Below are 10,569 nucleotides of genomic sequence, written 5' to 3' on the forward strand. Positions count from 1 at the left end.
CGTTACTTGAACTCCATCAAATAGTTGAATACAAAGATCGGGGAAAAGCAGTCATGTACTTCTGATTGGTTCTACATATTTGCTTCTCTGTTTTAGAAATATATATAAATAAATTATAAAGATACCAAATAAAAAAAGAATATAGAATTATAAAATTATGAAAATACCTCAATTTCTATCTGTCATTCTTCATCAGTTAGATTAAACGTGTTGGTTGTTGGGTCATACACGTTTCCTGTTTTTTTTCAGCCTCGTCCATGCATTGTATTTGGCTTTCAAATAATCATAATGGTTTTTCATTTGTTTTTGTTCTACGACAAAGTTATGTTTGTTTTTAAGCGTCTCCGCAACATTCTTCCATGAACGCGACTTAAGATTGGTGCCTTCTCATCCATGTACAACAACCTCTTGTATACAAGCTTCAAGAAATGTTCGCACCACACTCTCTTTTTTCCAATTTATTCTACGTCTCTTTGGTTGTGTACTCTCATTGACAATGTCCATACCTTACAAATGATGACATATAACAAATCAAGACTGAAATCCTAACAAAGGACCACATATAAAAGATATCTTATAATATGCCTAAAAGGTATACACTCCAATAACAATTCATTTGTATGGTATACACATATGCAATACAAGTAATTTGTTCTATATACACATGTCATAACACCTGATCACTATTGCCCCATGGTGAAAATGTGTGCAAGTTTTTTATTAATAATGAGGAAGTTACAAGTGGGAAAATTATGTTAAGTTACAAACCAAGTATACTTGACTTGTAAAGGGCACTCCATACCCAGTAGTGACGATGTACCTGTGATTCATAGCACAAACTAGATACTTCTAATAAATAATGCATTATCCATTTAAACACAACAAAGCCCCTTTTAACCTTGATCATATTACAACTACTACTAGACATGCAAATCTATGATAAGTTTCTATTGAAGCATGTCATGCTATGCTATCATTCATTTCCATGGCTGTATAGTTCCAAATATTAATTAATATGAACTAAATTCCAAACCCTTCCAACATAAGTGCAACTATTCTACCACTTCCCAAAGCTCCAAGTATGCAAGTTTTCTACATCCTAATGAGACCAATTAGTGGCAGCAAGTTCACTTGGTAAATTCCAAAAAAAAAAAATTGATCTTATTCTAGCAACCAATCCTTCAAGCTCACTTACAGTTGAGTTCTTGCACATTTCATGAAAACGGAATGTGTGTTGATTTATTGATCAAAGCTCGTGTAGGTTTATATCGTCTAAATGGTAGCAACAAGGTGTAATCCATAAAATATTTTAGCCAAACTCCTCTACTTACCTAAGATTTGCTAACGACAAAAGGGGAAAATAGCAAATTGCTCAAGATATATATTATGGAAGCCCAACCTCCAACTAGTCAACTACTATCATAGCAAAACTAACCATTGTGATATCAAATAAGAAAATATTACAGTGATACAAAAGATAAAGATTCTATTTTTATTGGACAAATAAAACATGCCCTTTAATTAAAGCCAACTGTAATTAGAGAACCAATATACAATGGTTCAAGTTGATCAACACAAAAATGAAACTCAAGACCCTATAAAACCCAAGCATATTTCAATTAGCATAGAACTGTTCACCATCCATTGAGTATAGGCATGGCAATGGGGCGGGGATGGGGCGGGTTGTTGTAATCCCCGGCCTCGGTTTGTAGTAACGTCCCCCGGCCCCGGTCCCCGGCGGGTACGGGGATTATTATCCCGTCCCCGGTCAATCTCTAACAATCCCCGATCAAAACCCGGTAAAACCCCGGTCAAAACCCGGTAAAACCCTTTGCTTTTGTTTGCTGGTTTCTATGAAGAATACAGGGAGCAAACCCATGTTCCATTGTGTGCTTTATGTTTGCTGTTTCTTTGAAGCATACAGGAACCAAAAACATTTTTCATTTTGACTTTTAACTTAAGAACACAGGGAACCAACTTCAAGTTATTGGTTGATGAAACAAAAATTGATCCTGATCTTGTTGTTGAAGAACACATGGACCAAAAGTTGTTTTTAAAAACAGCTTATCATTGATTGATTTTGGAGAATATGGTTTACAAATGAGCCTTTATGCTACTGTTTGAGAATGAATCATAGGGACCAAAAATATGCTTCTTTTCTGCTGTTTAAGAACCACAAATGTCCTCAAACACAGGTTTTAACACAACTACAGGGACTAAAAATTGGCTTGTGAGAGTGGAGTCTTTTGGCTACTGTTTGAATGTAAAAAACAGGGCCAAACACAGTGGCCAGAAATCTATTCAAAAACAGGGCCAAACACAACTATAGGGGTTGTTTGTTAACCACAAGAACCATAAATGCCCTAGTCACAAGGTTCATAATCTTGAAAAACACAGAGATCAAAATAGGGGCTGTTTGTTAACCACATAAGAAGGGTTTATACCCATAAGCAACAATGTAGAGAGAGGTCTTACCTATGATCGATTAGTGACCAAGCGAGACTGGTGACTGATGAAGAAGATGAGAACGACGAGGATTGCTGGCGATTCCTACAGATGAAGAAGAAGAAGCGTCATATGGACTGATGAAGAAGAATAAAACGACGATTAGAGAAAAAGGGAGGGCAAACCTTGAAAAATATGATATCTGAATCGTATGGAGGGCTAGCGGGTGAAGGAGCAATTCAGATGTAAAGTTTTCATTAAGACCTTTTTAAAAACCCATCCAAACAAGAAAATGTCTGACCGAATCAGACATTTAAGTCTTAATGGTATCATTAAGAGGTAAACAAACAGCCCCTTAGAAAAAAATTAAGCACCAAGACTTATCCGGATTAGAAGTCCGGACAAGCTTATCTGGATTAGATATCCAGACAACAAAGATTGTCAAATTCTAAGCAAATCATAGTTTATCCGGATTAGATATCCGGACAACTAAGACAAACAAACTCGCACAAACCACAATATATCCGGATGAGAAATACGGAGAAATCAAAAACTTAGTCAAAAGTTCACCACTTAACAAATCTCAATACGGACACAAAAAGTCAACAAGTCAAATAAACAAGTCAACAAGTCAAACAAAATGTAATTCCATCAATTCAACAAAGTCAAACAAACAATCCGCTCAATCAAAAGTCAAACAATTCAAATCGCTTGACTATCAAAGTCAACAATCCGCACAAATATTCAACTTTAAAGTCAAAGTTCGTACAATTATGGTTAAAGTCAAAATTCGCTCAAACTCTAAAATCGCACAAACTACAATATGATGAATATTAAATTGCACGATATACCAAGCGGATATACTAAATCGGACACTTAAATCACACAAAGTTACAATCGGATTATCAATAAATCGGACACAATGACGAACGATTTAACTCTATATCGCTCACAACGTTACCTGGTTTATCACTAGATCGCACAATCAAAATTCACACAAAATCATTCAAGTCTTAAATAGCACAGAGCTCTAAGCGATTTAACCTAAATCGATCAAAGAGTTATATGATCAATATTCAACCACAAACACAATTTTATCAACTTTTTACCAAAATTTTGGATCAAAACTTGAAAAATTATGAACTTTCGAAGAACAGAAACTTTTTCGTAAACTCAAAAATCAACCAAAATCAGTTCAAAACTTGATTAAAACTCAAAATTGTGTGAATCAAAGATGTTCAGAATGTAAATGTGAATCTAGTAGTGCAAATTTTAACAATTAACAATCAAAATTTATGAGATTAGAGTAGAAATTTAGAAGTTCGATCAAGAACAGTGATGAACACAATCAAGAATAGTGATGAACAGTGCGATAAATCCAGAAAATTCGTGCAAATTCCTTGAAAAATTATGTAATCCTCCTATCAAATTGCTGCAATTGAACTCTGATATCAATTGTTAATCCCAATTATCATACAACTCAGATTAATCCTTCAAGAACACAATTGAGATGAGTAGAGAGAGATTTTCACCAAAGTTAAAATGATATTTCTTGAGAGAGTTTACAAAGTGATTAACATGAACTAATTACAATTACCCAGCTAAAACCTATTTATACTAGGAAAATAACAAGGCTAACTATTACAAAACAATTACAAGATGGGAGAACTTGAATACAACATTTTAAGCACAATCTTGAACCCAACAATCCCCTCTAGGAAGTTCACCATGCGTATCCTCCATTGTGGATACTCTTCACGTTGAAGAGTTGGAGGTTTGGTGAGGGAACCAACATTGTAGGCAGAATTCCAGTTGGCCATTAAAACGATTTAGAAGAGAAGAAGAAAATTTTAAGAATGGAGAAAAATTGAGAGATTTTGAATTTTTCAGATTCAAATTGAATTTTTGATAAAGCAAAGAATATCCTGAGTTCTTATCAACCTATGACTACCTCATCCTTAAATATATGTTCTTCTCAAACGCGCCTGAACGGATGAAGAAATCAATTGAAGAACATGAAGCGGATAACAAGTTGACGAATCAAGTAAATGTTTTGAAAGGATGCTTAAAGTTCGCCAAACAACAAGATGCATAAAAGGAACAAAAAGTCAAACGCTCACAAAAGGAAATTAGACAGGAGAACTATCGACGTATGACACCGAGAAACATATACAATATGGTGAAATGGAGATTATGGAGAAACAAAGTTTTGTGGATAAATGAAAATCACTATATCCGTAGACGCTTCTCTACGACTGTTTTATGTTTATTATGTAGTGGTGAATGTTTTCACCACATCAAGATTATGAATGTATTATGTTTGCATTAGTGTTTGTGTTGTGTTAATGTTTATCTTCGTTTTTATAATACTAAACTTGAGGATATGTTTCAAAATAAATATTAATGAATACGTAAAAATAAGGGGGTTATTGACTTAACTAGCCTTTATTTAAGAAAACTACAAAAATAATCAAAACACAAATAAATCTGATCATTGATGAAAAAACACAAATGCAAATATTTATCTAACTAGGTTTTTTTAAATCAAAGCTACACCTAATTGGTCTTGTACGACTACTGGACACCCTGCGGCTAGCTGCTCTCAATGTCTCTACATCGGTTGGTAACGTACTTGTACAATCTTGACAATTTATGTCCCTTTTGTTTGATTTATGTGTAAGGAACAAGACTTTTCAGTATTAAGTAGACTACTAATTACATTTCAACGTATGGGATCAAATAATATGCGTATTTGATATATATTATTCAATCAAAACAAGTAAAAAACTATTTTAGAATTAATTGGCTAAGTGAGTCAAAATAAATGTCTAAGAAAAAAAATGTGAAAATTGATTAGATCCACGTGATTGATTAAAGGGTTTTATTTTTTTAAACTAGGAGAGTTTAAATAAAGGTTATGGGCTTAATTAGATTAAAAAGGCTTTAAGGTCTAAATAAAGAAAAGCCCATAAGATCCAATATAAACGAAAAAGATTAGGAGAATTAGGGTAACTTTTCTAATCTTCTYTGCTCCTCCAAGATATCGCATGCCCCCTCCTCTTGTTCAAGGAACAAAAATCAATTGTTTTTTTACTGAAGAACGAATTAGCATTCGATTGGTGTTGCTTGTATGGATACTCATAAAGGTGTTCTAACTTGAACCTATTGGTCCAGCCAGATCTACAAGAGTTTATAGGTAACAATTTGTAGAGGGGGGGATGAATACAAACATAGCAGCCTTCACTTTTAAAAAAAACTTATATTGATAAAGAAGATCAATACAGATTTTTACAGAATGTTCGCAGAAAAAATAAGATATAGAACTTATCTAAACAATTAAAGAAACACACAAGTTACAGAACGTAAGAAAGAAAAGACTTGCTAAAACAAATAGGTTAATAAGTCTTGTGCTTTTCAAATGGTAACAGTGGAAGTCTTTCTCTTTGATAGAGAGTAGAGGGAGGAGTATCTTCTTGGGTAAAAAGATCTTCAAGGCAACGAAGCTTGGCTTGGACTGAGATTCAGCAGTCTAGTGAGAAGGAGGTTATTTATATCTTGCATTAAATGCAATTCAAAAGGTACAAAGCACGTAGCAAGCTTCAGGAGGTGAGTTTGTCCTTTGTTGCAGATGTACAGGCTTTAGTCGTATATGAACAACGTCTTTCACAAAGTAGGAAAGCACGTTTGGAGACAGTAGATTGACTCTATACAGTAATTTACTTTGAAAGGTATAGGTTTCTCCTTTTGTGTGCAGATGGACATGACAAAAACTAATCTTGTTCAACAAGATTCATCTGATCACTAACACTGGAATTACGCTGAGGTTTCTTCAGTGTTCGCTGAATCTTGAGTAGATTTCACACTTATGTAGAGATCTTGTTATCACTAAAACCTGCATCAGATCACAAACTTGTTTGTCTCTGTCTTCAGCTTTATCTTCGATATTATTGAAGGTTATGTGGTGTGAGTTTTGTCTTCCTGAAGGATACTTGTCTCTGAAGGATTACAATACATGCTCAACGATCACTGAATAGACTCAATGATGATTGTTGAAGCTGAATACAGAGATAGTACACTTCGACAGATAAAAAGGATCATCATCAAATCACTGAGAAATTATCAACAATTTCCCCCTATTTGATGATGACAAAGCAACATAAAGAAAATTTCTTAGGTATAACAGTAAGGAAAAGGTACTAGTAAAATACTTGTCATTTTTAACTGTTTTGGGATCTTTTTCAATGATACAGTTTACTATGAAAATTTACTTTAATTGTAAAGGATTACAAGGAAAGAATAAACTTACTTAATATTAATAACTGAATACTGAAAGCATATTCACTGACAAAAAAGATGTCTGCGAATGTAAGATATAAAAGTTATACACTAAAAGAAAAGATAAAGAAATACAAGATTTACAAGACTAAAAGGTTGGCTAATCTAGATTGTTGAATTTGATGTAATCTGGAACATCTTCTCCTTGCATCTTTCGTCTGAGCATTTCTTTTCGAATCCTGCAATCCATCATCTCTTCACATAAATTATCATTCTGCCAAGATATTAGATATTCTAAGTGATTGTTAGGATTGAATTTCAGTATAAAATCGTATTCGTCTTAAAAGATAAAATTGTCTATAATTAAAATAGACATCGTGTTTGACTTTGTGTGTAATGTTTGACTTTGACTAGAGGGTTGAACTTTGACCCTATATAAAGCTTGTCTTTAGTGTAATTTGAGGTAGGAGCTCATTTTTATCAATACGTAAACTTTGAGAATATAGTAAAGTTGATTGTTTGACTATTTCTCTCATCTCTCCTCTCATGTTCTTACAAGTTTATGAAGATTGCCATGGATTGTTACTTGAAGATTAAAGATTGATCAACTTAGGGACTTTCAATTGGTATCAGAGCAGATTTGCAGTGATTTTGGTTGAAGAAAATCATCAAAAAGTTGGAAATTTTCTGAAAATTCGGATATGTTCTTCATCTTCATAAAATGTTCTTGAGTGTTTTTCATTATTTTCATAAATTTCTTCTCTAATCTTTCATTTTTTAACTGTTTGATTGTTAAAATCATGATCTTTGTGTGCATTTTTGTGTTGTGAATCATTGTTATTCATACGTTTTCGTGATTTGACCATCGATTTTAAAGATTTGAAGAGATTTTTGGATTTTTGAAAAACTTTTGTTCTTATCAAAACTCATAAAATCTTAGACTTTGATCCATTTTTTATGTAAATTCATAAGATTTTATGTTTGTGGTTAAAGATTTCATATAATTTGGGTGTAAATCGCTGGGTACTTTGTCCGATTTAGAATTGTCAAAGGCAATTGAGTTGGTCAATTTTAGGTGGCTATATTTTTAAATCGCTTGGCTTTTTGTCCGATTTATTATTTAATCGGACATAAGCCTGTTCGGAGTTGCAACCTTATCAAAATTTTAAGATTTGTTTAATAGATTGATTCATTTACTTGATTGATTTGTTTATTATTAGTCAATATGAATGGATGGTCAACAAAGGTGGCTCCAATTTAGTTTAAATTTGTCACAATTCATCCGATTTAGGGGCCATATACCAAAATCTTACCCGGGTAAGCATTTACCAAGTGACATTATCTCACCGGATGAATATGATAAGGATTAAGAATCTTACCTGGTAAGAGCGAGACAAGAACAATGAGTCTTACTCAGTAAGTGAAGACGACGACTCTTACCATGGTAAATGCTTACCGGGTAAATTGTTGCATATGATGTCGTTCTGGTGAACTAAATCTTATCCGGTAAGTAATAGTTTTGTTAGATTTTACCGGTAAGCACTTATCGGGTAAGTGTTTGGTAAACGACCCCTTAATGTGTTGGGTTTGGAATTATGAAGTCAATAGTGGCGGCTTTACTCCATCCGTTTTATTTGATTAATCGGACACCTCACCGTCCGATTTAGCTCTAAATCAGTGACCTCCTTGTCTAGGCTTGAGATTTGTGATTTGTGAAGTCATATTTGGTGGCTATAATTTGTTGTTAAATCGGAGAACACTTCATCCGATTTAGTGATTTAGGATTTGTGGTTTTTGAAGTCAATTTTGATGGTTGTGGCTTAAGTGTAAATCGGATACCTCTTTCAACGGATATAAATCGAAAGTCATTTTTGATCGCCTTCTTGTCCGGATTTATTCCTCGGACAAAGTGAGTTGATAGTTTTTCATCTTAAAGTTTTTTTTGTGTATTCTGTTCGGATTTCATGTACATCGGTTGTCGCATTGTTCGAATTTAAAGTGTTTCAAAGTGACCGTGTGTTTGATTCCTTGTTTGATATTGTTGCAAATCGTTGGTAATTTTGTCCGAATTTGACATTACTTGTTGTTGACTGTTTTTTGCCTGGATTCTCATTTTGAATAACTGTTGAACTTTTCAGGAAAATTTGTGAAGTCTGAATTTTTGGAATAGTGTGAGATTTTTGGAAAACATTTCTTTGATCAGTTTCATTACTGCATAGATTCTTTTTGATCAATCTTGATTTCTGAAAATGGCAGTTTCATTGGAGAGAGAGTATAAAGAGCTTAAAGAGAAATACGATAAACTAAATTCTGAGCTTAACAAGAATATATCATGGACAATTCGTTTGACTGAATATAATGAGAGAGAGAAAGCAGAGAAGAGAGTTTTACAAGAAAAGTTGAGCGATCTGATGAAAATTGTTTCTAATCCACAAGAGACAGTTAGTTTGAAGAAATAGATTGAAGACTTAACAGCTAAACTGCATAGATCTGAATTGCAAGTTGATTTTTTTAGAGGAATAAAGGTTTAGAAATTGAAAAGGTTTTAAATGCGGAGAGAAAGTAATTGGAGAAAGAAAAGAAAAGATTTATTGATTTCGAGAAACGAGTTGATGTTGAACGCATATCTTATGAGAATAAGATAAACTCTCTAGAGCAGAATGCAAAAATGCTTTTAAAGCAAATATCTTATTTTGAGCAGCTGATCATCTTGGAACGGGCCAAGAATGATAAAGAGAAAAAAGACATCTCAGAAGACTGTCAGAGCCAAATACATAAATTATCTGAAAGCATTGCTCTAAAGCAGAAAGCTTTAGATGAAGAAAAGAAGCAATTTGCTCTTGAGAAGAGAAATACTTCAAAGAATTATACAWCAATTGCTAAAGAGCTTGCTAATAAGAAAAAGTGGTTTGACATCGCATCGGAGAATGATAAGAGCAGCTCAGGTGAAGAAAAAAAAAGAGTTAATAAATCAGAAGAGAAAGTTTGAAATGCTTCAGAAGGAGTTAGAAGGTAAACTCCTGGATACTACAAGAAAATTGTCTGATCTGAAGACAGACCTTGAAACAGAGTTGAAGATGAGAACTGAACTTAAAATAAGTTTGATTTAGTTACTGCTGAAAGAGAGCAGCTTTTACAGAAAGTCAAAGACTTTTCTTGTGCACAAAGCTCAATTGGTTCTCCATCACAGTGTAAAACCAGCTTCTATGACTGTTCCAAATCGAACAGTTATTCAAGCAGCCCTAAATCTACTGTTTCTAAGAACTATTCTCGTTCTTCTAATCAGTATTATCAAGGGTATGTTATCAGATCACCCAATAAATCTTCTAAGACTAAAAGCATTTGGGTTAATAAAGTTGATTATGTTTCATCTCATACACCTGTTGTTACTAACTCTGTTCTTCCTTGCATTGTGAGATCCACTAATGATCTGATCAATCTTAGCAAGAGAAAAATTATGTGCTCAACATGCAAAACCAATTGTAACGCCCCAACCCACACATTGCATGTAATACATATTTCATACCAAAGAAATACATATTCATATACATCTGGTCCCTTAGTACAAGAAATCTACAATCATGACCAAATACAAGGTCCAAAAATTCAAAATACTATCTTGTACTAATCAACAAAAGCAGTTCTGCAGCTGAATGCATATAAGAAAAACATTAAATCTTTTCCTTTCATTTACCTTCTATACTTTCTGCAATACACATTTTAAAATCACAAAGCGAGGGTTAGACTGAAAAGTCTAGTGAGTCACCCTAATCATATAATTGCAGGGTGAAGGATCACCAAAACCTTTATAAAACAATTATTCACATATATCACAAATATATGAATACG

Source organism: Cynara cardunculus (assembly GCF_001531365.2).
Source record: "Cynara cardunculus var. scolymus isolate 2C chromosome LG 6, CcrdV1, whole genome shotgun sequence".
Taxonomy (NCBI): Eukaryota; Viridiplantae; Streptophyta; class Magnoliopsida; order Asterales; family Asteraceae; genus Cynara; species Cynara cardunculus.